The 27,072-nt window shown below is 38.3% G+C and overlaps 1 protein-coding gene across 3 annotated transcripts in view; it reads left to right on the forward strand.

Annotated features, from left to right (window-relative positions):
• The window catches only part of TLL1 (tolloid like 1), a 242,520-nt gene that overhangs the window by 1,215 nt on the left and 214,233 nt on the right, over positions 1–27,072 (forward strand). The window lies entirely within an intron of this gene.

Below are 27,072 nucleotides of genomic sequence, written 5' to 3' on the forward strand. Positions count from 1 at the left end.
GCCCCCCACCAGGGCGCGGTTTCCCAGCGCTCGTTCGAGACCGAGTGGGCAGGGTTCCCCAAAAGATACAGGAGGATGGCATTGCTACCTCCAGACACCTTGGCTCCCTCTTTTACCAGGAATTTCAAGTGTGGGTTCCAGGCTAGAAGGGGATTGTGATAATCTCGGAAGAACTCACTTTTAGACGGGATTCTGATGCATTTGCCCATTTAAAATAAACTGAAAAAAAAAAAAATGTTTTTAAGTTGCTACCCCATTCAAACTTGTGTCTTCCTTCCTGCTAACACCCCAGGGAAATGTAGTCGGACCAGCACTGCCTGAAGCTCAGCTTCTCGCCTCGCAGGGTCCCTGAATGTCCCAGGTCCTTCCCCTCCCTTCTACGCCTCTGGCGCCGCTGCCAGCCTCTCTCGCGCGCTGGGCGGCGCTTCCCTCTCGCAGCCTAAGGTCGGAGACGCACGTGCCCGGGGCCGCTACCACGTGAGCGCAACGCCCGGGGGCGCCCAGCACTGGCCGAGGCTCCTGTCCGGGTTCCGTGAGCTCCTGGTTCCTTGCTGTATTGGGCTGTGGCTGAGGTGAACCGCGCTCAGTGTGGACGCACGAATAACTTCGTAAAGGTTGCACGGTGGTTGGGGCTAACCTAGTGGAGCGATTTGTAAGCAGAAGGCACGTTGGGTTCCATCCCAAGAGGTGTGGGCTTTAGCGAAGCGTAGAGGAAGGGAGTGGACAAAGTCAAATATACCCAGGGTTCTCCAGATTCCGTGCGGGGTTGCTCTGTGACTGGGTTTTCTTCCCTTCCATAACTAGATAAGCATTATTCATCCTCTCTTGGGCCTGGAGGAAGGAGAGGTGTACACAATGAAGAAAAATGCTGGAAATTCCCTAGTTAATTTTTACCTTTGATGACACATTGTTCTGACACAAAGGGTATGTGTGTTCTGTTCACATTATCACGTCTTTCTCGGTGCACCCTTAAGTGCAGATACTTATTCAAAACTCAGAGTAGCTTAGCAGGAGCCTGTCAGGCTGGAACTCAGAATTCTGATTTAATTCGGTTTTGCTGATAAGTTCCCTGCTGTCACTTTTAATAACTGTATCTATTTTCCCACTGAAAGTTTCTTGGGCCACCCCGGATGGTTTGGACAAGGAGATGCTGATTGCTGTGGTGCGTGACCAGTGGCTGGGCATTCAGAATCTGCTCTCTGCAACTCCTTAAATGTACTTCTTTCTAAGAAATTTCTTTTGAATAATGTTGTAACTTGCTGAAAACTGTGCATTTTCTTGTTTGTGGTAGGGTAGAGATGAAGTACATTATTTCAACAGATTGTGTAGGAAAACATCTACTTTGATACCCTGTTGTGTGAAAGATTCAAGCAAATAAGTATTTGCACCATGTGTATTGAAACACACTTCAGACATTACTGTTTAGTTTCCTTAGCAAATAAACATCTAGGTTAAAAAAAAAAAAACACTTTAATAGCATTTACTTTTTGTTTCCCCTTTGATGCTGGTTTATTTTTGAATAAAGCTGTTGAAAGTAAAGCAACAACAAAACCAACGTTGAATGGATTATTACCCTAATCTTATTTCTTCTCTGTTTTTGAGAAGAGGCATACCAGTACACACCTGTGTGTGTGTTCACACGCATGCATGTGTGTGTGTAATGAGAGAGAAATAAGAATGGCCTAAGTGGAGGGCTGAGAAGTATGCGCAGAATATGAGTCCCTTTTAAAATTACCACCCTACTTTTGAATTTAGGCTTCAATGTACCGTCTTGTCTAAAGATGGGCAAAATTTTAGTGCCTCCTTTCTAGCACTGGGAAAGTCAAATCGAAGTTCCAATAACAGGAAAAAAATGAAATAATACATAGAAATCCCAAGCAAGAGTCAAAAAAAAAAAAAAATGGTTACTGAGATAAGGAAGATGGGGACAGGTCTGTGAAAGAAAACCATGCAAAAGCAAAAGAGAAGGTACTTTCCAGACACTTGGGCACCTTTGATCTGCCCTTTCCAAATAACAGATTGGAGAGCATGGCCCATGAAATAAAGGGGCCTTTCTGAGCTTCTGTAACAGGGTCTTCATATCCCTTAAAATACACAGTGGCTTGATATCACAATGACAATCATGGCTTTATGGTTTTAAAGCACTTTTGAGTGCTGGTGTTCACAATAGCTCAATATGGTAGACTTTGTTACTCTTCCCATTTTACACATTAGGAAAACAGAGGCCCAGTGAGGTTACATGTCTTTGTTAGGATTACTCAGAACTCGATTCCAAGTTTCCTGACTGCAAAGTCTGGCTGTACTTGACAATTACACTACATTCTTGGTTGGCCTTTTGGGGGCTTTCATTGAGAAGATAATAGGAATTAGTCCAGATTTACCAGGAATCCAGACTAACAGAGATACAATTACTTGCATATCTGATATAGGTGATGTGAGGAACATAGCTTCAGATTTTCGAAACTCAAATCCTTGAGGACAGAGATCATAACTGTTTTTTAGTGTTTATCACAGGAATGGATTACTACTGTTAGGATTATAATAAGTTCTCAATACCTTCTTGGTATCTATAGACTGGTTGATACTGCCATTTACAAACTTCTTTTCTAAACAAGATCAAATGTGTGTTACCCAGTGAGGTTTGTTTCTCAATTACAACTTTAAAAATTGTCCTATCCTCAACACATTTGTGAAATAGAATACAACTTGTTTACCTATCAGAACTCTGATTTCAAGTTCATGAAACGATAGGATGGAAAGGAATCCTTGTGTTAATTTGATAGAATTTTTACTCAGAAAGATATTATAGGTATAAGTGATAGTAGGTAAGTATATCTGCACAGCTGCGGATATATTTATATAGCCAAATCCATTAGGACAAAATATAGGTACTTCATTTCTCTATATGAGTAGATATACACAAAGATACAGATAATTCAAAAGAATGTCTGGCTGTCTTTCATCAGTGCAGCACACAATCACCTGAATATGCAATCACATTGCTCTTACTCTCTAGGTCAGAAGGGTCCCAAGGGACATTGGGAAGCTGATGCTGCAGGCGCTCATTCCAGAGCAGAGACTGAGGTGTCCTGTTTCATTGTTGTACTATAGAAATAAGTGTTAATCTGAGTATTAATATCTGTGAAGAGCCCGGGCAAATTTAGTTTTAAGTTAATCTTCTGCCACATATGTGTACAGATTACATGGAAAAGCAGATACCTGATGAAGTAACTGTGTATTAGCACATACCCTTCCTTCTCTTCTCTCCTTCTCTTCTTCCCTCTCTTCCATTCCTTGCTTTTTTCTCCCTTCCCTTCTTCTCCGTCTTCTTTCTTTCATTCCATCTTTTTTTTATATTTACGGGAATATTAGGAAAGCTCAGGCAACTGCAAATAGAGTATCTAATAGGAGAAATGGAAGAAATTAGTATTTTGAATCTTGGGTAGAGGCGTATAGAATTGGTGGAGTAAGATGTGCATGCAGAATGGTATCTTTACTCTCTGTAGACATTTGTGAACACCTTGACAAAAGATTTTCTACCTAGAAGCTCCTGAATAAATGACTCCTAATCTTGGGGAAAACAAACAAAAGAAAAACAAACAAACAAACAAAAAAAAAACAACTCCAAGAATTTAATCCAAGGTCAGTGCCTTGCAAGTTGAAATTTGCCTATAGAGGAGCATCTGCAAGCCTGTATGTATAGAAATAGGCTTTTGGTATTTTAGAAAACTCTTTTTGCTTTTCTTTATAGTCGGTGCTCCAGTGTCCTAGTATGCTAGGCCTTGTGATAATTTTCCTCAGTTTATAATTTCTAGGTAACATTGCCTCATTCTTTTGGCCCTCAGTGTTGTACTTTCTAGCTGAACTGGCCATTTTCGAATTGGATGTCCTATTCCATATCTTTATTCCATCACAGTTTTAGATATCCAAACATTTATTTCTTAGTCGGTGCCTCTCTAGACTGCTGCACACTCATTTACAAATGCGTTTCATAGAGCTGCCTCACCTAATCAGTTTCTTCTGTTTTAGTTTTCATTCCTCAGATCTTGATTTTTTTTTTTCTCTTCTTGCCTTGGGTACCAACTCAGAAGTGGCCAAAATACGGTGTTTGCAAAAGGGATGGATAAGGCATTATATTCTGTACATTTGAATTCTGCTCCTCTTTTGTCAATAGTAGTCCTTAGTCCTTGTCTTGAGGGCCTACATCCATATTTGGTCCACAGTGGCAGTTACTGTTATTAGGTATGAAAAAGATAGATTTTTTTTTTTCTTAAATATATTCCCTCAGACTGAGTGAGGTCCAAAGCTCTTCTTTTCCATCCTTTTTGTTTGTTTACACAGTCTCCTGAGATCCTCCCATGTTTTGCTTCTGGATAGTTTCATTCACAAATTCAAAACCTAAGTGGAACCCCTTCTCTTAGCTAGTTGGTGTAATAATGCATAGAATTCTTAATTCAAGTAGGTGCCCAGTCAACCCTACTTGACTCAATGTAGGCCTCCTTAGATCAAGGTGAAGGAAAAGTTAACATATAATTCCACAGCTTTCCCTCTTACCCTGATGATGGCTTCCTTTTTCTCCTCCTCCTCCTCCTCCTCCTCCTCCTCCTTCTCCTCCTTCTCCTCCTTCTTCTTCTTGTTCTTCTTCTTCTTCTTCCTCTTTTTTCTGAGACAGGATCTCACTCTGTCACCAGGCTGGAGTGCAGTGGCACGATCTTGGCTCACAGCCTCGACCTACTAGGCTCAAGCAATCCTCTTACCTCAGCCTCCGTAGCAGCTGGGACTACAGGTGCATGCCACCATGCCCAGCTAATTTTATTGTTTGTATTTTATTTTATTTTTTTTGCAGAGGCGTGGTTTCGCCATGTTGCCTAGCTTGGTCTTGAACTCCTGAACCAAGTGATTCACCCGCCTCAACCTCCCAATGTGCTGGCATTACAGGCATGAGCACCCGACTGACAGTTTCCTTTTCTATGAAAGCCTAGTATAAGCCTTGTATGGTTCCTCCTTCAGAAACCATATTGTCTTCCTCTATTGTGTATGCAGGAATCCTATTTTTGAACATCTTAGCATTTTTCTCTCATGTGAAATTGAGACTTACTTGCCAATAGTTAAAACCATATTCTTTGCAAACCTTCTTATGGTTATTAGTGACCTTAATCATCCTTCACACCTTTCAATCATTGAGGTCTTGACGTGATCGCTTATAGAAAAGCGATTCTTCTGGAACTCAGGTAGGTAGTATAAAATGCAGATAATTTACCGTCATTCATTTTAGAATATTACTTTTTCTAATAGTGCCTTAGACCCATCTGCTTAAAGTATGTAAAACTAGGACCCTCCTTAAGCTTTTCTAAGAATGCTTAGAGAAGACAGAGGCAAATAATCCATTTAAATTGAGGCATTGCACATCCTGCTGAGACCATCTGGTGTCTAGGGAAGTGGTGGGGGTAGGGGAGCCATGTTGCTCCCCTGAACTGTGAGAACTCCCCCCTGCAGCATCTTGAGCTCAGACTTAGGCCAGGACTCAGGGGTCTGGCAAGGTTCCTGAGGATGTAGGATTTCCTCATCTTCAGGATGAGGGGAGTTTGGAAACCTCTTACAGTTCTTTCATATTCCAGGATCTGGAATTAATTGTGGACTTATCCTTCCTAAATTGAGGAGTGCAGAGTCCTCTCCCCAACCCTGGATATGGCAGAATGATTTAGCAATATGGCTTTAGTGGTTTTTGTCTTTAGTTATCTATTGAATACTAACACTTGGGGAGGAAAACTTAAAAATATATATAACGTCAAAGCTATGGAATGAATGACATAGATTGTGTTCTTTTCCAGAAAGCAGGAGGAGGGAATCCCTTGCTTATTTATTTCATTCTTGCCATTGTGAGCCCTAAAAATGGAATACTGACTATCTTGGAGTATCCAAATGGACTTGAAGATATTGTGGACTGGCTAATGGACTGCTAGTTTTGTCAGCTCTTTATAGAATGTGTGCTAATCCTGTCAAGCTATTCTAAAGAGCTCAACTACATATTTTGTATTAAGAAGTCTACTAAATTAGGTGTTAACTGAAATCCAGAAAGTGAAGCAAGGTGGTGTTTATCTTATTCAACTCTTCTCCTGCAACTTACATTTAGAGTTTAAGCTTAAAAAATTGCTATCCACTATATTTTTTAAAAGAACTTCCTTGAATGATAATTCTAAAAAATTGAAACCGTATATTAAATGGGTCAGAAGTGCTCTAAATATATTATTTTTTCCCAAGTCAAATCTAGTTTTATGTATTGGTATGCTACTCGAAACATTCAACTCAGTGTTTAAAAAAGACTTCAGCAGTTTTTAACACACTGTACCATTTTACAAGTCAGGGGAGTTGTTACAGAGATGGAGATAAAAGCCATATATTTACTCTCAGCATTTTAAATATTCTGCGTTGTTGAGCTTTCCAATGATGACATTTAATTTGTGTGATGGGTGAGGCAGAGTTGGAGGGGTAGAGGGTGGAATAGTTCCCTCATTCCTTACATTTCTCATCTGTGTTAAACTGTCAGCACATGGATTGTGTACCACAGAGTCACCTCTGGTAGCTCCTGGACCCGTTGCTGCTGTAAGTGCCTTCTGAGCAATCTTCTTTGGCTCTGAGTGTATTTGAAGAGTTTATTGGAATAATCTCAGTTTATTGTAAAGTGTTGGAAACCACCTTGGCATTAGCTCAGCTGACTGACCATTCAGAAAAGATGGAACTTTGTTCTTCTGCTCTATTCTTTTCAGAACACAAATACCCAACAGTTGGGGCTTATGGTATTTTGTTTTTCATATTCAGATTAAAGATAATTAAGTATATGCCTCATTACATGGAAGTTAAAACCTTTCAAATATCCCAGGGAGGAACACCATGAATAATTCGGAAACACCAAATGGAGAATGTTAAAGAAGGGAATGAGTCCTCACCTATCTCAAGCACCTCGCATATCTAGGAAGTATCTTCATGGCTCATGTCAGAATAACATAGTTTACATTTTTGCGTTAAAAAATCTAGTCTCTTGTCTTCACCATATTCCCATCAATTAACATTATCACTCCTTCTGGATACATGAGGAAAACGGACAAGTGATGAGGGCTTGAACTCGAGTTTCTCTATTTCTGATGACATTCCTTTTTCAAATTTCTCACACTTGACTCTGCAGCCAGCACAAATGTAGTGAAACTATCAATTTACATGGTGGTGGACATCCATCCATTGTGATTTCTTTGTTGAGAATGCATCTTGCTTTTAGTGTTCTTGCATTTTTATAAGCCACGTACTGTATTGTCAGAGTAAGACCAGAACTTTATAATCACATGGAGTGTAGTGCAGGGCCTCCTCCCTCTCGAGAGCGTTCTCTTAGCATGAGAAGTTACGAATGAAACACCTATTTATGGATGAAACAAACAAAAATGCAAATGACTAATTTTAACAGGATTAGAGACATGTCTGAGGGTGAATAGTGTAGGGGAGACAGTGCCGTGTGTAGCCTCAAGTATATGCATTGTGAAAGCAGGCTTTCCATGTCCATTAAGACAGGGGCTGGGTGGGATGTGGGTAGAATTCAGTCATGAGTGCCCTGTTGCTGGCACAGGCTCTGACATTTTGTGTGGTAATGTGTTGTTTTACACTTTAAATTTGCTGAGTATTCATTGAATTCGTGAGTATGAGCCCATACAGAGTGCAAGAACATCCTTTCAAATGCAGTTGAAAAAAATTCAGGAAAGTGGTTTACAGTGTACACTAGGTATGTAAATGATGTGTGAATGCTTTTGAGAAAACAAATCTACTGTGTGAAGTTACTTAAATAACTTCACCTTATTCAATCCTAACTTGTCTAAAAGCCTAAGGTCAAATGCTTGAAAACTTTTAGAGATAATAGGATCAAATAAACTTCTTGGAACTCTGGCCTGGTTTCCTAAGAGGAGGAAGTCTGGCAAATTCAAAATGTATACCATATGTAATATTTACTATATGAGTATTATAATTTTTTTGAAGAAAACATATTATTTAGCAAATTATCATATTTTCTAGGATGAAGAATTCCTGCCTATACTTGTTTCCTAACAAGTGGTAGAATAAAATCTGGTAAAACAGGCTTCTCATTTTTTCCTTGCCTCCTTCTTTTCTACCTAAGACCTAGGGGAAAATTTTCTTTTATGTATGTATATTCTTTAGTCCCAAGAGAAGAAATAGTATATAACTAAACCTGAATGCAGTGTAGCTGGCAGGCAGTCACCAGGGTCAGAATAATTGGGTTTTGGTAGCTGGGATGGGTAAAGGAAATAATGACCTAAATCAGGGCCTCTGTGTTTCTTTATGTTTCTTTTTTCTTTTTTTTTTGTTTGAGATGGGTTTTACCCTTGTTGCCCAGGTTGGAGTGCAGTGGTGTGATCTCGGCTCACTGCAACCTCTGCCTCCCGGGTTCAAGGGATTCTCCTGCCTCAGCCTCCCGAATAGCTGGGATTACAGGCAGGCACCGCCAAGCCCGGCTAGTTCATATTTTCAGTAGAGACGGGGTTTCTCCATATTGGTCAGGCTGGTCTCGAACTCCCGACCTCAGGTGATCTGCCTGCCCCAGCCTTCAAAGTTGCTGTATGTTTCTATTTGGAAAGAGATTTGTGGGCAGTTTGCTGGGTGAACTGGTGACCAAGAGTTAACACACAGAAAGAAGATACATGTTCAAGGGTGCAAATAGTACAGTAAGAACAGATGAACTAGTGACGAAAAGTTAACGCACAGAAAGAAGATATTGATTATAGGATATACTTCCAGTTTATTCCACAATGAAAATAGTTGTAGTAAGAACAGATCTCTGGCATATACAATGGAACTCAGAAATAGCATGGGGCTTCATACACAAAACTGTATGTTTCAAAAACGAGTGTCCTATATTAAATCTTATTCTTGTATTGAATGGCACTTTTAGCTGAGTGTTTTAAGGTAACTTGGTTTATATCTCCCAGTGATAGAATCAGATTTTGAATCCAAACTCTGGACTCAGTGGGCTGCAGAGGCCTGCCTTTCATTTTCTTTCTTTTTTTATATGGGTACTTTTTTGCAGATTGGATTTTATATGGGTACTTTTTTGCAGATTGGATTTTACAGATGGGTACTTTTTTGCAGATTGGAAAGCCATGTGTGGCCTTCGGCAAGTTATTTAACCCCATTACATTTCTGTTTACTGAGCTATAAAATAAAGGTGATATTATAATCCTCGTGATGTTGTTATAAGAATTAAGTAACTGTAAAGTACATATCACTTTTTCTGGAACATAACAAACACTGTATTATTTTATTCACAGTAGTATAAATATGTAAGATGTGTAGGATTTTTAATCACAACTACTTATTTGTGGAGAGATGATCTTTATGAAACCATTTGTGGGATAAAGGTCTTTGTTTCTTCCCATGCGTAAAAACACTTTCATATCTCAAGTCCTGTGAACTTTTCAACTGAGAAGATAAATCCCCCAAGTAGACCTTGTTTGAAAAGATACCAGGGGCAACCAATAGAAAGATTTTTCAGATGTTGCTCTCTTGGCTATTTGCTCATATGCCTAATACACTCAAAATATATTGACAATTTTCAATTCACGTTGACTGAAGTGTGAATAGAATCTTGGCTGTATATATAGTCTTTTGGTAATTTCTGGTTCAGATTGTGTTTGCCATCTGGATCAATTTGAAGAGCTTAGATATTCACAATCTATGTTTACACAGAGCTAAGTTTGAGCACATGGCTCTAAACTACAAATATTCATTAATTCATTAAACAGTTTTTCAACATTCTTATGAAGGAAACACAGATTTATCCTTGGGGTTTACAGAAGTGTGCCTCACCTAGCATAGTCTTCACATTGCCATTTGCAGGTGGATGATTACTCATGTATAAATAGTTGTTTATGTATTAATAACACAATTGCATGCTAAAGTTATTTTAATTTAGCATTAGAAAATAGATACTGCTATAAATTATGATAATCTGAATATGTATTCTTACACATTTTGCTAGATTTTCTTTACTCAAGATAAATGAAGATTAATATAATATCAATATAATGCTTTGTGGAGAGCACTGCAACTTTTAAGTAAGTACTTTGTAGGCTTTGTTATTTGACAGAAGACTAGTATGAGTGTAACCAATAATTATGCAGATATTTGGAAGTAGTCTGTGTAAGCAGCTTGGTTTTAAAATCACACAACTTGATTTTAAAATTTCAATTTATGGCCGGGTGCGATGGCTCATGCTTGTAATCCCAACTCTTTGGGAGGCCGAGGCAGGTGGATCACCTGAGGCCAAGAGTTCGAGACCAGCCTGGCCAACATGATGAAACCCCGTCTCTGCTAAAAGTACAAAATTTAGCCAGGCGCAGTGGTGAGTGTCTGTAATCCCAGCTACTCTGGAGGCTGATGCAGGAGAATTGCTTTAACCTGGGAGGTGGAGGTTGCAGTGAACCAAGATTGCACCACTGCACTCCAGTCATGGTGACAGAGTGAGACTCTGTCTCAAAAAAATAATAATAAAATAAAATAAAATAAAATAAAATAAAATAAAATAAATGTCAACTTGTTTCTCATGTTCTCCCACATTATTTGGCAGAGCACAATTCTGTTCTTCACACTATATCCTTATTCTTAAATACATTTGAAGTTACCGGGTTCACTTTTTCTACATTTATAGGTCAGTAGAAGCCAAAATAAACAGTAAAATGAATGAAGTGAATGTTTACTCTTTTTATTTCTCCTGTTGTACTGTGGTTTTGAAAAGTAAATGTAAGTTTTGCTTTTTAAAAAATAATCTTATCTGCGTAGTGGTATGAAAACTGGAAACAAACTAGACTGGTAGTCAAGAAATGTAAATTCCAGTACTGGCTCTGTAGCTGTATTTGTGTTGCCCTCAGGACATCCTTTGGTTTTCCTGGGCCTCAGCCTCTGAGGTTTGGAAGTCTCTAGGGCTGTTCAAGGCCTAAAGCAATCTGAATCCTGGTGTCTCTGACATTGGAAGCAAGAGCTCCTCTCAAGTGGTACCAAGAAGTTGCAGTGCCAGGGGGCTTAATGCTGTACACCGAGAGGAAGGGGAAGTTGTTCACATCTCTCCAGGGGTCACTCTTGATAAACCCTCAGGTTTCTGACGGTTTTGTTCATATCATGGCAGCCACCATAGGCCCTGAAGTAGGCCATGCAATTTCATGACTTGTCTGCCAGAATTAGCCCCGAAAGCAATCTGTGCCTAAATTTCCCTCCCTTTTCCTACCTCATTACTTCCGAAAAAAAAAAAAAAAAATCTACTAAAAGAGTATCAAGGTATGTGAGAATAGCAGGTATCTTACGTGTGTATCAGAGCATGTTAGTGTCACATTACCATCAGAATTGAAGGTTGTTCAGTCGGATTTTTTTCGCAGGAAAAAATGGATTGGTATATTGGGATGAGGGAAGGCCTATTCTGTCGAGTTTGAGGTCAGTGTTCATAATGGAGAGAACAAGAACTATAGGCAACAATACCACAGGAAAATTGTTCTGACTGAAAGCATTTTACCAAGTACATGACATGTTAACAGATATATCCTTATATTAATTAATTACTTGAATATATCCTTGAAAATATACTTCTACTTGGCATAATTGGATATTGTTATTTATTTTCGTAAAATTCAGCTTCACAAACCTCTATTTTTCTTAAAGTGTCTAGTAAGGCACTATTCTTGTTAACTCATTTTACGTATTTTTTCTTGATGAGTTTAAATTGTCAAACAAATCATCGCTAAAGCAAGTTTCACTTTTGTGGCTTTTGTAATAGTAACAAGGAAGTCCAGTAGAAATTGATAACATGAATCTAGGTAGTGTAATTGAATTAGAAGAGCGCTGGATATTCTGTAGGAGACCTAGGTGCAAGTGTTGGCTGTTTTGTTTAATTATATTATCTTCGTCTACCTACATAATGCTTCAGAGCTTAAGTTCGCACATTTGTAATGTGGGGATAATGATCCCTAGTCTATGAAACATGGAATGATTACATGTGTGAGGTCTTGGTAATCCATGATACGCTGCACAGACTGAAATTAATACAAGCACTATTTTGCACATGGTATGTTTCAGGAATATGCTTGGGGGGTACAGAAATAAGATGTGTTCTCTTCCTAAAAGGATTTCAAAATCTACTAGAAAAAAGTAACAAATACTTTAACTATCAATATAAAAACACAGTAAACAAAGTACAATCTTCCTTGGTATTCATGGGGGATTAGTTCCAGCACCTCTGCAGATAGCAAAAATCTGAGAATGCTCTAGTCCCATATATAAAATGGCATAGCATTTGAATATAAACCACTTAATCCTCTCATATACTTGAAATCATCCCTAGATTCCATGTAACACTTACTACAATATAAATGCTATGGGAATAATAATACTGTATTTTAAAAATTCATATTTTTTAACCATTGCATTTATTTATTTATTTTGGAATATTTTCCATCTGTAGTTGGTTGAATCTGCGGATATGGAGGGCTGACTGTTCTATGATAGCACAGAGGAGGGAATGTATTAATTATGCGTCTCAGGGAAGGTGACATTTGAGCTGGATCTTGAAGTCCTGTAATTTTCTTCCTGGAGAAAAGATGGGGCAAAACTTTAGAGTCAAATAACTAAGATAAAAGCTGAAGTTGTGAAAGTTCTTCAATTTTATGAAAATATAGGAAGTGGCAAATGATCTAATGTGGACAGAGCAAAGGATGTGTAAGGGTTAATGCTTTGGCAAAAAATGATTCTGAAGATAGTGTAAAGGATCTTTAAAGCCCTGGTTGTGATCTTGATCCTGTTGGCGGTGAGAAGTGAACTTACTGAAAATTTAAAGCAGATCATTGGCTTGATTATAGTCATATGTTGTAAAGAGATATTAGGAGGTAAAGAGTGAGCTGGTGTAGTTGGTGGAAGAAGTAATGAGAAAGTGGGAGGAGGGAAGCTTGTTAGATTATAGTAGAAGTAGAGGCAAGCACTGGATGAGTGCTTGCATTTGCACCATGTCAGTAGCCACAGAAAAGAGGGATTGGAGGTAAGAGACAAGTGACCAGCTGAATGGCCTTGGAATGAAGGTCAAGAAAGTAAAAGAAAAGAAAGGAAGAGTCAAAGATGACTTTATGGTTTCATACTTCAGTGACTGGATAGACAGTGATACAGATGAACAAAGTATAAAACGATAAAAAAACAAGTTTGTGTTTTGTAAAGCAATTGAATTTGGTTTTGAGAACCCTTTGACTTGCATATATCCTTTATTTGGTATTACAAGTCCTCTCATGTTGTTGTTGTTCAGGCGTATATTGGTTAAATTTGGACTTTGTGATGCCATATTAACTTTGAAATCAACTTGTCAAGTCTCAACATTTACATTTTGATTGCCATGGCATTGAATGTATGGGTTATTTTAAAGGGAATTATTTTTATAATACTGAACCTTCTAATCCATTAACGTGGTATATATCTGTATTTGTTTAGGCCTCCTTAAATACTGTTTAATATTTAATACTTTTATCTGTAATTTGTACATGCTTTTGATATAGATTTATTCATATATTTTTATTTTTTGATGATATAATGTAGCTTTAAAATTGTTGTTAAGACCATTTGTTGCTATTGTGTAGAAATGTGTTTGATTTTTTATATTTTTACTTTTTATCCAACATTAACAGTCTTGTACGTTTTAATAATTTATATATGTATTCTTCATATAGGTAATGAGATTATCTGTAAATAAACATGTGATTTTATTTCTTCTGTTATAGTCCCTATGTTTTTAATTTAATTTAATTATTTTTTTGCTGTGCTGACAGCATCCCAGTGTTGCACAGAAGTGCTGACTGAGGGCTAGTTTGCTCTGTTCTTAATTTTAAAGGGAATGCTTTCAATTATTTACCAATTATTCTATTTGGTATTTTTTAAACATAGGCACTTTTTATCAAATTAGGAATTCTGTGTTTACTAAAAATGATATAATTATCCTTATTTCACCATTTAAATTATAAATTTGAATAATTAATTTACTAATATTAACCTACCTTGCATTCCTGAGATGAAGACAATTTGGGCATAATCCAGTCTTTTTTTTTACGTCTCTGGATTCAAACTCTCCTCATTCTGCTATTCCTGTTGGGTTTTATTCGTTCCTTTAATACATTTGAAAAGATTTTTTTTTCCTCCATAACAGCACGGGATCACTTTAAACTAAATTCTCTGCTTGAGTGTATTAGGCTTCTGTCATAATATCAATTCAGAATGCAGACCTATTACCTATTTTAGGTATGGTTCTTGCTTATGTGGTCTCAGAAGATATTTGTTTTTCTCCCCTCTACTTAGTTTCAAGCTTCCAGAAAATTCTTGTGTGCAAGTACCTGGGGTGGTATGAGTTTAGTTTTCATTCTTCCTTATACTTAGAAGCCCCAGATATGGGAATCCCAGATATTGGGGGGATTATTGTATTACACTTTCCAGCTTGGGTGGACCTTGCACTATGTCTTCTATCCTTAAAGCCCCATGAAACATCAAAATTCCATGGTCATGCCAACAAATTTTGGCAAATGCCCTCAGTTGGAAGCTGGCTTTAGTCTTCTGCTTATCTCTCTGGATTCTCTCATTCTCCCAGCAATGAATATATTTCACTCTTTTGTCATCTATTGGTGCATTCAGGGCTTTAAAAAAATACTTCATCTAGCATATTGAGTTATGCAGGAAGCTCAGCACCAGTACCTAGTCTGTCATTGTGACAGAAACAGCAGTCATTAACAAGGACTTTTAAATGTGAAACATCATCAGGGCATTTTGTTACAGAACTTAGATTTTATGATTCAATGGCTTTATTCGAAACTCATTTATCATTATATATAAAATATAACCATAAGGTCCTCTATGAAAATATGTCATATATCTAATTTGCTAAACATGGGGATTTTATAATAATCAAACCACCATTTGTTTAAGCTGACTTTTGAGGATATTCATTCAGTCCTGTGTATGTGTGATAAATCCAGAAGTTTCTTGAATTATTTGTAAACATTTCATTGTAAGGGTAAAAATTTTTGTACCTTTCAATTGAAAAGATTCAATTCAAATTTCATGGGGGAAGAACATCCAAATGTAACTCAAACTACCCATTGTGATTTGCAGAGGAAAGACAGTGTTTGCATAAAGTGGTATCACAAGTTACCTGTACTGACTTGCTACCTTCAGGCAGATTTGGTTATTCTTTAACTTTGTAGAATAGCTAGGTAGGATTATGCTTTTCTTTGTCAGTGAGGTGGATTGGGAAATATGTTTCTGCAACTTTTGATGCTTATTTGATACTCATTGCATTCAGTTTTATTGATATTAATAGAGAAGCAGCTCACCATCACCAGTCATTTCAGTTTTTTGTAAACAATTAATAAGGTTTCCATTTTTTCTTTATTTAAAATAAGTTGAATTGATTTAACTTGTTGTATGGTTATTGAAACTTTTAATAATACAACTTTGACCTCAATTAATGTTTACACTCTATTAGTCTGTTCTCATGCTGCCAATAAAGACATACCCGAGACTGGATAATTTATAGAGTAAAGAAGTTTAATTGACTCACAGCTCATTCAGTATGGCTGGTGAGGCCTCAGGACACTAACAATCATGGTGGAAGGGGAAGCAAACACATCCTTCTTCACATGGCAGCAGCAAGAAGAAGTCCAGAGCAAAAGGGAGAAAGCCCCTTATAAAACCATTAGATCTCATGAGAACTCACTATCATGAGAACAGCACGGAGGCAACTGCCCCCATGATTCAATTAACTCTCACCAGATCCCTTCCATGACACATGGGGATTATGAGAACTACAATTCAAGATGAGATTTGGGTGCGGACACAGCCAAACCATGTCATTCTGCCCCTGGCCCCTCCCAGATCTCTTGTCTTCACATTTCAAAACACAATCATGCTATCTTAATAGTCCCCCAAAGTCTTAACTCATTCCAGAATTAACTCAAAGTCCACATTCCAAAGTCTTAGCTGAGATAAGTCCCTTCTGCCCATCAGTCTGTAAAATCAAAAGCAAGGTACTTACTTCCTAAATAGGGTCAGGGCTCAGGCATTGGGTGAATACACCCCTTCCAACTGGGAGAAATTAGCCAAAACAGACGGGCTACATGCCCCATGCAAGCCTGAAATCAAGTGGGGCAGTCAAATCTTAAAGCTCTGAAATGATCTCCTTTGACTACCTGCCTCACATCCAAGTCACACTGATACAAGAGTTGGGCTCCCATGGCCTTGGGCAGCTCTGCCCCTGTGGCTTTGCTGAGTACAGCTTCTCTCCTGGCTGCCTTAATGGGCTGGTGTTGAGTGTCTGCACTTCTTCTAGGCATAAGGTGCAAGCTGGATTTACCATTCTGGGGTCTGGGGACTCTCTTCTCACAGTTCCACTAGGCAGTGCCCCAACTGGGACTCTGTGTGGGGTGCTCTGACCTCACATTTTCCTTCCACACTGCCCTAGCAGAGGTTCTCCATGAGGGCTCTGCCCCTGCAGCACACCTCTGCCTGTACATCCAGGCATTTCCATACATCTTCTGAAATCTACGCAGAGGTTTTTGACCTCAGCTCTTGACTTCTATGCACCCCCAGGCCCACCACCACACATAAGCTGCCAAGGCTTGGAAGTTGCACCCTCTGAAGCAATGGCCTGAGCTGCATATTTTTCCCTTTTAGCAGCAGTTCAGATGTAAGTACCAAGTGTTGAGATGCACAAAGCAGCAAGGCCCAGGGCCTGGCCTGTGAAACCATTTTTTCCTCCCAAGCCTTCTGGCTTATGATGGGAGGGGCTGCCATGAAGACCTCTGATATGCCCTGGAGACATTTTCCCCATTGTCTTGGAGATTGACATTTGGCTTCTTGTTACTTATGCAAATTTCTGCAACTGGCTTGAATTTCTCCTCAGAAAGTGTTTTTATTTTTTCTTTTTCTTTTCATCAGGCTATCATCGTTTCTTTCTTTTTCTTTTTTTTTTCTTTTCATCAGGCTATAAATTCTCCCAAACTTTTATGCTCTGCTTTTGTTTAAACATAAGTTCCAATTCCAAGCCATATCTTTGTGAATGAATAAAACTGAATGCTTTTAAGAGCACTCAAGTCACTTCTTGAATGTTTTGCTGCTTAGAAATTTCTTCCATCAGATACCCTAAATCATTTCTCTCAGGTTCAAAGTTCCACAGATCTCTAGGCTGGTGGACCAGCCTCCTTGTTATAGCATAGCAACAATCACCCTTGCCCCAGCCCAATAAGTTTCTCATCTTCATCTGAGACCAACTCAGCCTGGACTTCATTGTCCATATGGTCAAAATCATTCAACAAGTCTCTAGGAAGTTCCAAACTTTCCCACATTTTCCTATCTTCTTCTGAGCCTTCCAGCCTCTGCCGGTTATCCAGTTCCAAAGTTGTTTCCACATTTCCAGGTATCTTTACAGCAGTACCCCACTCTACCAGTACCAATTTACTGTATTAGTCTGTTCTCATGCAGCTAATAAAGACATACCTGAGACTGGGTAATTTATAAAGGAAAGAGGTTTAATTGACTCACAGTTCAGCATGGCTGAGGAAGCCTCAGGAAGCTTACAATCATGGTGGAATGGGAAGCAAACACACCCTTCTTCAAATTGCAGCAGCACGGAGAAGTGCAGAGTGAAGCAGGGGGAAAGCCCCTCATAAAACTATCAGAGCTCATGAGAACTCATTATTATGAGAACAGCATGGATGTTACTGCTCCCATAATTCAATTGCTTCCCACCGGTCCCTGCAATGACACATGGGGATTATGAGAACAATTCAAGATGAGATTTGAATGGGGACACAGCCAAACCATATCAACACCCACTCAAAATTTCCTCTAATAACTTTCAGTTACAGGGCCTCAAAGGTAATCTTATGCTTTAATTTATGGCAATGTATCTTTTAATGGACTGCTAGAGATTATAACCCCAAATTTCTCATGTAAGAGGCACCATAATGCTATTCTGAAGTCATAAGCAAATTCCAATTATCATGCTTGACTTGTATGTATGAATAGAGATTAATTACAATGATCACTCACTGCCCTACAAGGTGCCATTCACTAATTAATTGTGGCTTCCTAAAAATATGCCATTAATGATTTTTTTTGAGTTAAGCATTGATCCCTTTATGCCCCTTTTCTTTTAAAATTCAAATACTCTTTTCTGAATAGCTATTAAGTCCTCAACCTGAAAATCAGTAATGTGAAAGATCAGGCCCATTTCATAAATGCACTAAGAACATATTCATTAGGAAGGTGGGAAAGCAACCCTGATAATTACTCTAGCCTACTTCACATGTTTGTTTGGGGGCAGCTTATAGTCTGAGCACCTCAGTGACTCTCTTACGCTTTAAACTCTTGCATTCCTTATATTGGATGCCTTTGCATTATGTTCATTCTTTGTTAGCCTTTATCTGGTTACAGAGATTTTCTTTTTCTGTAAAGAAATTATTCTGACCTTATATTAGATTTCATTTTCAAGATGGTAGCTATTTCCCTCAATGTCATTCTTTAACATAAATCCAAATTTTGCTTGCACTGAGTCGTTAATGACTGCATGTAAGTCAGCACTGAGCATTTGAGTGAGACTATCATTGTATAGCCAAATTAGCTCCCAAAGAGTGATGATAATTGTAAAACTCTATCTTTAATAAGGGTTTGTAATTGAGTGTTTGCTACTTAAAGACATTTGGTCCAAATTGAGTTATATTTCTTGATATGGACTACATAAAATCTTAACAAATCCAAGCAGTGTGAACTTCTGTTTCTGTACAGAATGGAGTAACAGGGACTACATTTATTTTTGTGACTTAAACAACTAAGAAACTGGACAAAATATATGAAATAGTTCTTAAGACATTGGGCATCAGGCAGCAAAGAACAGTGATTGCTGGGAGATGGAAAAGAAATAAGTGAGCCCTGTGATTGCCTCAGTTTACTCTCTATACAACAAGGTTGAGGAATCCAGGCAGAAACCAGAGTCTCCTTCTGTTGAAGAGGTGGAGCTGGAAATGCAAAGAATCCAATGCAGCTAGAATTTCCAGGGTGAAGCATCAGAGTGGAGAAAGCTGCATAGAGAAAGAACTCTGGAGACATGCAGAGAATCCCTACCTTGTATTCAGAATTTCCAACCCAAAGATTTACCTCACTACTGATTAGTACACGAATGAGAGAACACTCTCTATGGCTGAGGAAATAACTACCAAAAAAAAAAAAAGAGAGAAAAATTCCTTGGGGCTCACCCAGAGCAGGTAATGGTACCTATTCTCATGCAATACACTTGAACAACTTCATAATTTATTGAGCATCACATAGAATATTGAGAAGAGTTTGCCACAGTTAAGGAGGAAATCTTAGCCCTAATCTAAACACTCTGGTCCCACCTTAAAAAGCTAGGAGGAAAAAAAAAAAAAGCAGAAGGGATCCAAGCAACTTTAATGCTTCCTAGGATAAAACTCAAGAAGATTTATTGAAATATAAATATTTCCTGCAACCAACAAATCCAAATTCAGTCATTGTTGTCTTGCACCCAATTAGTATTGTAGTATTCTTTTAAGAGTCAAAAAATCCTGCAAACAGTGGAAATGTTTATCATTAGACAAATGGTTGCTAGAATATCTTATATTATAACATTGAAGTAATCAGAGTTGCTGGAGAGGAGATAGTTTGGAGCAGGGGAGGACAAGTATAGAAAAATGTCTGAAGAGATAATGGCCAAAAATTCCTAAATTGAGTGAAAACAGTAGATCTGTGTGATTTAATGATCTCAACAAATCCCCCAAGTACAAGGAACATGAAGAAAACTGCACCATGTCACATTACAATAAAGTTGAATTAAATTCAGTGATAAACAGAAAATATTAGAAGAAGCCAGAGGGAAGAACATACTACAGAGGAACATACAGAAGAGTTATTCATGGAGAATAAGAATGACAGCAGATTTCTTACTGTAAGCAATGCAAACTGGTACATAGTGGAGTAACATCTTTAAAATAATGAAAGAAAAGCATTGTCAACTTAGAATTCTCAACCCAGCAGAAATATCTTTCATGAATGAAAGTGAAATAAATACTTTTCTAGATATACAAAAGCTGAAAGACTTCATTGCCATCCAACTTAACCTATGAGAAATGTTAAAAGAAGTTCCTTGGCCGGGCGTGGTGGTTCAAGCCTGTAATCCCAGCACTTTGGGAGGCCGAGATGGGCGGATCACGAGGTCAAGAGATCAAGACCATCCTGGCTAACACGGTGAAACCCCGTCTCTACTAAAAAAATACAAAAAAAACTAGCCAGGCGATGTGGCGGGCGCCTGTAGTCCCAGTTACTCCGGAGGCTGAGGCAGGAGAATGGCATAAACCCAGGAGGCGGAGCTTGCAGTGAGCCGAGATCGCTCCACTGTACTCCAGCCTGGGTGACAGAGTGAGACTCTGTCTCAAAAAAAAAAAAAAAAAAAGAAGTCCCTTAAGTTGTGGCAAATAACAGATTAATGTAGATGTTAAATAGGTTAGAATCAAATTTATTGTTGAATAGAAGTTGTGAGAGCAGATTATTTATTATTATTTCCTGATTATTTCCTAATCTTTAGGGAAAAAGCATTCAGTCTTTCATCACTAAGGGTAGTATTAGCTGGAGATTTTTCATGGGTCACCTTTATCAGGTTGAGGAAGTGTCTTTCTGTTACTACCTTTCTGAAGTTTTTAATCAGGAATGCTAGATTTTGTCAAATGATGTGTGTGTGTGTGTGCACATGTGTGACATTAACAGCTTAAATGTAAAATGTGATGTATACATGCACATGCTTATTGTAAAAATTGACAATATAATTTTAAAATTATACAATAAACAGATTGTGTGATCATTATTCAGTATAACTTAACCACATTTACATGTTTTATATGTAATCTATTAATGAGATAAATACACTGATTGCTTTTCACATGTTACTTTGTTAAGGTCTGCTTGCATTCCTGGGAAAAACCACACCTGATCTTGTCAGAGCAGTAAGTCAAGTTCTAATTAATGCAGTAAGCCAAGAATAAGACGTCAAAAGAATACAGATTGGAAAGGATAAAGTAAAACTCTGTCATCAGTCTGATTGTCTATGTGGAAATCCAATGGAATTCCCAATAGAGCGGTTCTTATAAACTGCTATGTGAGTTTAGTAAGATTGCAGGATATATGATCACATACAGAAATTGGTTTCACTTCTATATAATAGGAGTAATTAATCAGAAATTGAAACTGCCAAAATTGCCATTGATAATTGCATTAAAATATGTGATTTTAAGGATAAATATTTCAAAGTATGTGCAAGATCAGTACACTGACAACTACAAAATATTGCTGAGAGATTTTAAAGAAAACCTAAGTAAATCAGAAGATACACTTTGTTCATCAATTGGAAGCCTCAATATTGTTAAGATGTTAGAGATAATGTTCTCTAACTTGATCTATAGATTCAACACAATCCCCCCAAAAACTCAGTAGGACTTTTTGTAAAACATGACACTGTAATTCTAAAATTCATATAGAAATGCAAGAAACCTAGCATAGGCAAAATCATCTTATAAAAGAAGAAGAAGATTAGAGGACTTACAACTCTTACCTTCAAAACTTATTTTACAGCTACAGTACTCGAGACAGGGCATGTTTTCACATCAAGAGAGACAGATACACAAATAGAATGAAATAGAGAATGCAGAAATAGGTGTATACTTCCATTTCTGTTGCTTTCTGATAAAGTTGCAAAGACAATTCAGCAGAGAAAGTATAGTCTTTTTTTTGCTTTGTTATTATTATACTTTAAGTTCTGCAATACATGTTCAGAACCTACAGATTTGTTACATAGGTATGCACGTGCCATGGTGGCTTGCTGCACCCATCAACCCATCATCTACATTAGGTATTTCCCTGAATGCTATCCCTCCTCTAACCCCTACTCCCAATAGGCCCCGGTGTATGATGTTCCCCTTCCTGTGTCCATCTGTTGTCATTGTTCAATTCCAACTTATGAGTGAGAACATGTAGTGGCTGGTTTTCTGTTCCTGTGTTAGTTTGTTGAGAATGATGGTTTCCAGCTTCATCCATGTACCTGCAAAGCACATGAACTCATCATTTTTTATGGCTGCATATTATTCCATGGTGTATGTGTGCCACATTTTCTTTATCCAGTCAATCATTGATGGGCATTGGGTTGGTACCAAGGCTTTGCTACTGTGAATAGTGCTGCAGTAAACATACGTTTGCATGTGTCTTTATAGTAGAATGATTTATAATCCTTTGGGTATATACCTAGTAATGAGATTGCTGGGCCAAATGGTATTTCTTTTTACTTTCTTTTTTTTTTTTTCAGACCGAGTCTCTCTCTGTCACCCAGGCTGGGGTGCAGTGGCATGATCTCGGCTCACTGCAAACTCCGCCTCCTGGGTTCACGCCATTCTCCTGCCTCAGCCTCCTGAGTATTTGGGACTACAGGTGCCCACCACCATGCCCAACTAATTTTTTTGCATTTTTAGTAGAGACGGGGCTTCACTGTGTTAGCTGGGATGGTCTTGATCTCCTGACCTCATGNTTGCAAAGACAATTCAGCAGAGAAAGTATAGTCTTTTTTTTGCTTTGTTATTATTATACTTTAAGTTCTGCAATACATGTTCAGAACCTACAGATTTGTTACATAGGTATGCACGTGCCATGGTGGCTTGCTGCACCCATCAACCCATCATCTACATTAGGTATTTCCCTGAATGCTATCCCTCCTCTAACCCCCTACTCCCAATAGGCCCCGGTGTATGATGTTCCCCTTCCTGTGTCCATCTGTTGTCATTGTTCAATTCCAACTTATGAGTGAGAACATGTAGTGGCTGGTTTTCTGTTCCTGTGTTAGTTTGTTGAGAATGATGGTTTCCAGCTTCATCCATGTACCTGCAAAGCACATGAACTCATCATTTTTTATGGCTGCATATTATTCCATGGTGTATGTGTGCCACATTTTCTTTATCCAGTCAATCATTGATGGGCATTGGGTTGGTACCAAGGCTTTGCTACTGTGAATAGTGCTGCAGTAAACATACGTTTGCATGTGTCTTTATAGTAGAATGATTTATAATCCTTTGGGTATATACCTAGTAATGAGATTGCTGGGCCAAATGGTATTTCTTTTACTTTCTTTTTTTTTTTTTCAGACCGAGTCTCTCTCTGTCACCCAGGCTGGGGTGCAGTGGCATGATCTCGGCTCACTGCAAACTCCGCCTCCTGGGTTCACGCCATTCTCCTGCCTCAGCCTCCTGAGTATTTGGGACTACAGGTGCCCACCACCATGCCCAACTAATTTTTTTGCATTTTTAGTAGAGACGGGGCTTCACTGTGTTAGCTGGGATGGTCTTGATCTCCTGACCTCATGATCTTCCTGCCTCGGCCTCCCAAAGTGCTGGGATTACAGGCATGAGCCACCATGCCTGGCCATCAAATGGTATTTCTGGTTCTAGATCCTTGACGAATTGCCACACTGTCTTTCACAATGGTTGAACTAATTTATACTCCCACCAAAAGTGTAAAAGCATCCCTGTTTCTCCACATCCTCTCCAGCATCTGTTGCTTCCTGACTTTTTAATGATCACTATTCTAATTGATGTGAGATGGTATCTTATTGTGGTTTTGATTTGCATCTCTCTAATGACCAGTGATGATGAGCTTTTTATCATACATCTTTTGGCCACATAAATGTCTTCTTTTGAGAAATTTTTATATCCTCCATCCACTTTTTGATGTTTTTTCTTTTCTTGTAAATTTGTGTAAGTTCCTTGTAGATTCTGAATATTAGGCCTTTGTCAGATGGACAGATTGCAAAAATTTTCTCTCATTCTGTAGCTTGCCTGTTCTCTCTGATGATAGCTTCTTTTGCTGTGCAGAAGCTCTTTAGTTTAATTAGATCCCATTTGTCAATTTTGGCTTTTGTTGCCATTGCTTTTGGTGTTTTAGTCATGAAGCCTTTCCACATGCCTATGTCCTGAATGGTATTGCCTAGGTTTTCTTCTAAGGTTTTTATGGATTTGGGTTTTACATTTAAGTCTTTAATCCATGTTGAGTTAATTTTTGTATAAGGTGTAGGGAAGTGGTCCAGTTTCAGTTTTATGCATATGGCTAGTCAGTTTTCCCAACACCATTTATTAAATAGGGAATCTTTTCCACAATGCTTGTTTTTGTCAGGTTTGTCAGAGATTAGATGGTTGTAGATGTGTGGCATTATTTCTGAGGCCTCCGTTCTGTTCCATTGGTCTATATATCTGTTTTGGTACCAGTACTGTGCTGTTTAGGTTATTGTAGCCTTGTAGTATAGTTTGAAGTCAGGTAGTGGGATGCCTCCAGCTTTGTTGTTGTTGTTGTTGTTGTTGTTTTTCCTTAGGATTGTTTTGGCTATATGGGCTCTTTTTTGATTTCATATGAAATTTAGAGTAGTTTTTTCTAATTCTGTTAAGAAAGTCAGTGGTAGCTGGATGGGGATAGCATTGAATGTGTAAATTACTTTGGGCAGTATGGCCATTTTCACGATGTTGATTTTTCCTACCCATGAGCATGGAATGTTTTTCCATTTGTTTGTGTCCTCTTTTATTTCCTTGAGAAGTGGTTTGTAGTTCTCCTTGAAGAGGTCCTTCACATCCGTTGTAAGTTGTATTCCTAGATATTTTATTCTGCCTGTAGCAACTGTGAATGGGAGTTCACTCATGATTTGGCTCTCTATTTGTCTATTATTGGTGTATACGAATACTTGTGATTTTTGCACATTGATTTTGTATGCTGAGATTTTACTGAAGTTACTTACCAGCTTAAGGAGATTTTGAGCTGAGACAATGGGGTTTTCTGAATATACAGTCATGTCATCTGCAAACAGAGATAATTTGATTCCCTTTCTTCCTATCTGAATACGCTTTATTTCTTTCTCTTGCCTGATTGCCCTGGCCAGAACTTCCAATACTATGTCGAATAGGAATGGTGAGAGAGGGCATTCTTGTCTTGTGCTGGTTTTCAAGGGAATGCTTCTAGCTTTTGCCCATTCAGTATGATATTGGCTGTGGGTTTGTCATAAATAGCTCTTATTATTTTGAGATATGTTCCATCAATACCTAGTTTATTGAGAGTTTTTAGCATGAAGGGGTGTTGAATTTTATTGAAGGCCTTTTCTGCATCTATTGAGATAATCATGTGGTTTTTGTCATTGGTTCTGTTTATGTGATGGATTATGTTTATTGATTTGTGTATGTTGAACCAGCCTTGCTTCCCAGGGATGAAGCCGACTCGATCATGGTGGATGAGCTTTCTGATGTGCAGCTGAATTTGGTTTGCCAGTATTTTATTAAGGATTTTGCGTCGATGTTCATCAGGGATATTGGCCTGAATTTTTCCATTTTTATTGTGTCTCTGCCAGGTTTTGGTGGCAGGATGATGCTGACCTCATAAAACGAGTTATGGAGGAATCCCTCTTTTTCTAATGTTTGGGATAGTTCCAGAAGGAATGGTACCAGCTCCTCTTTGTACCTCTGGTAGAATTTGGCTGTGAATCTGTCTGGTCCTGGGCTTTTTTTGGTTGGCAGGCTATTAATTACTGCCTGAATTTCAGAACTTGTTACTGGTCTATTCAGAGATTCAACCTCTTCCTGGTTTAGTCTTGGGAGGGTGTATGTGTCCAGGAATTTATCCATTTCTTATAGATTTTCTAGTTTATTTGCATAGAGGTGTTTACAGTATTCTCTGATGGTAGTTTGCATGTCTGTGGGATCAGTGGTAATATCTCTTTTGTCATTTTTTTATTGTGTCTATTTGATTCTTCTGTCTTTTGTCTGGATAGCGGTCTATCCATTTTGTTAATCTTTTCAAACAACGAGCTGCTGGATTCATTGATTTTTTGAAGGGTTTTTGTGTCTCCATCTCCTTCAGTTCTGCTCTGATCTTAGTTACTTTTTTGTCTTCTGCTAGCTTTTGAATTCTTTTGCTCTTGCTTCTCTAGTTCTTTTAATTATGATGTTATGGTGTCAATTTTAGATCTTTCCCGCTTTCTCCTATGTGCATTTAGTGCTGTAAATTTCCCTCTAAACACTGCTTTAGCTGTGTCCCAGAGATTCTGGTATGTTGTGTCTTTGTTCTCATTGGTTTCAAATAACTTATTTATTTCTGCCTTAATTTTGTAATTTACCCAGTAGTCATTCGGGAGTAGCTTGTTCTGTTCCCATGTAGTTGTGTGGTTTTGAGTGGGTTTCTTAATCCTGGGTTCTAATTTGATTGCACTGTGGTCTGAGAGACAGTTTGTTATGATTTCCATTCTTTTGCATTTGCTGAGGAGTGCTTTACTTCCAATTCTGTGGTCAATTTTAGAATAAGTGTGATGTGGTGCTTGGAAGAATGCATATTCTGTTGGTCTGGGGTGGAGAGTTCTGTAGATGTCTATCAGGTCCACTTGGTCCAGAGCTGAGTTAAAGTTCTGAATATCCTTGATAATTTTCTGTCTTGTTGATCTGTCTAATATTGACAGTGGTGTTAAAGTCTCCCACTGTTATTGTGTAGGAGTCTAAGTCTGTTTTTAGGTCTCTAAGAACTTGCTTTACGAATCTGGGTGCTTCTGTATTGGGTGCATATATATTTAGGATAGTTAGCTCTTCCTGTTGAATTGATCCCTTTACCATTATGTAATACCCTTCTTTGTCTCTTTTGATTTTTGTTGGTTTAAAGTCTGTTTTATCAGGGACTAGGATTGTAACCCCTGTTTCCTCTGTTTTTTTTTTTTTTTTTTTCTTTTCTTTTTGGTTTCTATTTGCTTGGTAAATATTCCTCCATCTCTTTCTTTTGAGTCTATATGTGTCTTCGCTCATGAGATGGGTCTCCAGCACACTGATGTGTCTTGACCCTTTATCCGATTTGCCAGTCTGTGTCCTTTAATTGAGGCATTTAGCCTGTTTACATTGAAAGTTTTTTTTTTGTTTGTTTGTTTTTTGTTTTTTTTTTTTT

This window comes from Rhinopithecus bieti, unplaced genomic scaffold, assembly GCF_001698545.2.
Source record: "Rhinopithecus bieti isolate Rb0 unplaced genomic scaffold, ASM169854v2 scaffold_62788, whole genome shotgun sequence".
In the NCBI taxonomy this organism is placed as follows: domain Eukaryota; kingdom Metazoa; phylum Chordata; class Mammalia; order Primates; family Cercopithecidae; genus Rhinopithecus; species Rhinopithecus bieti.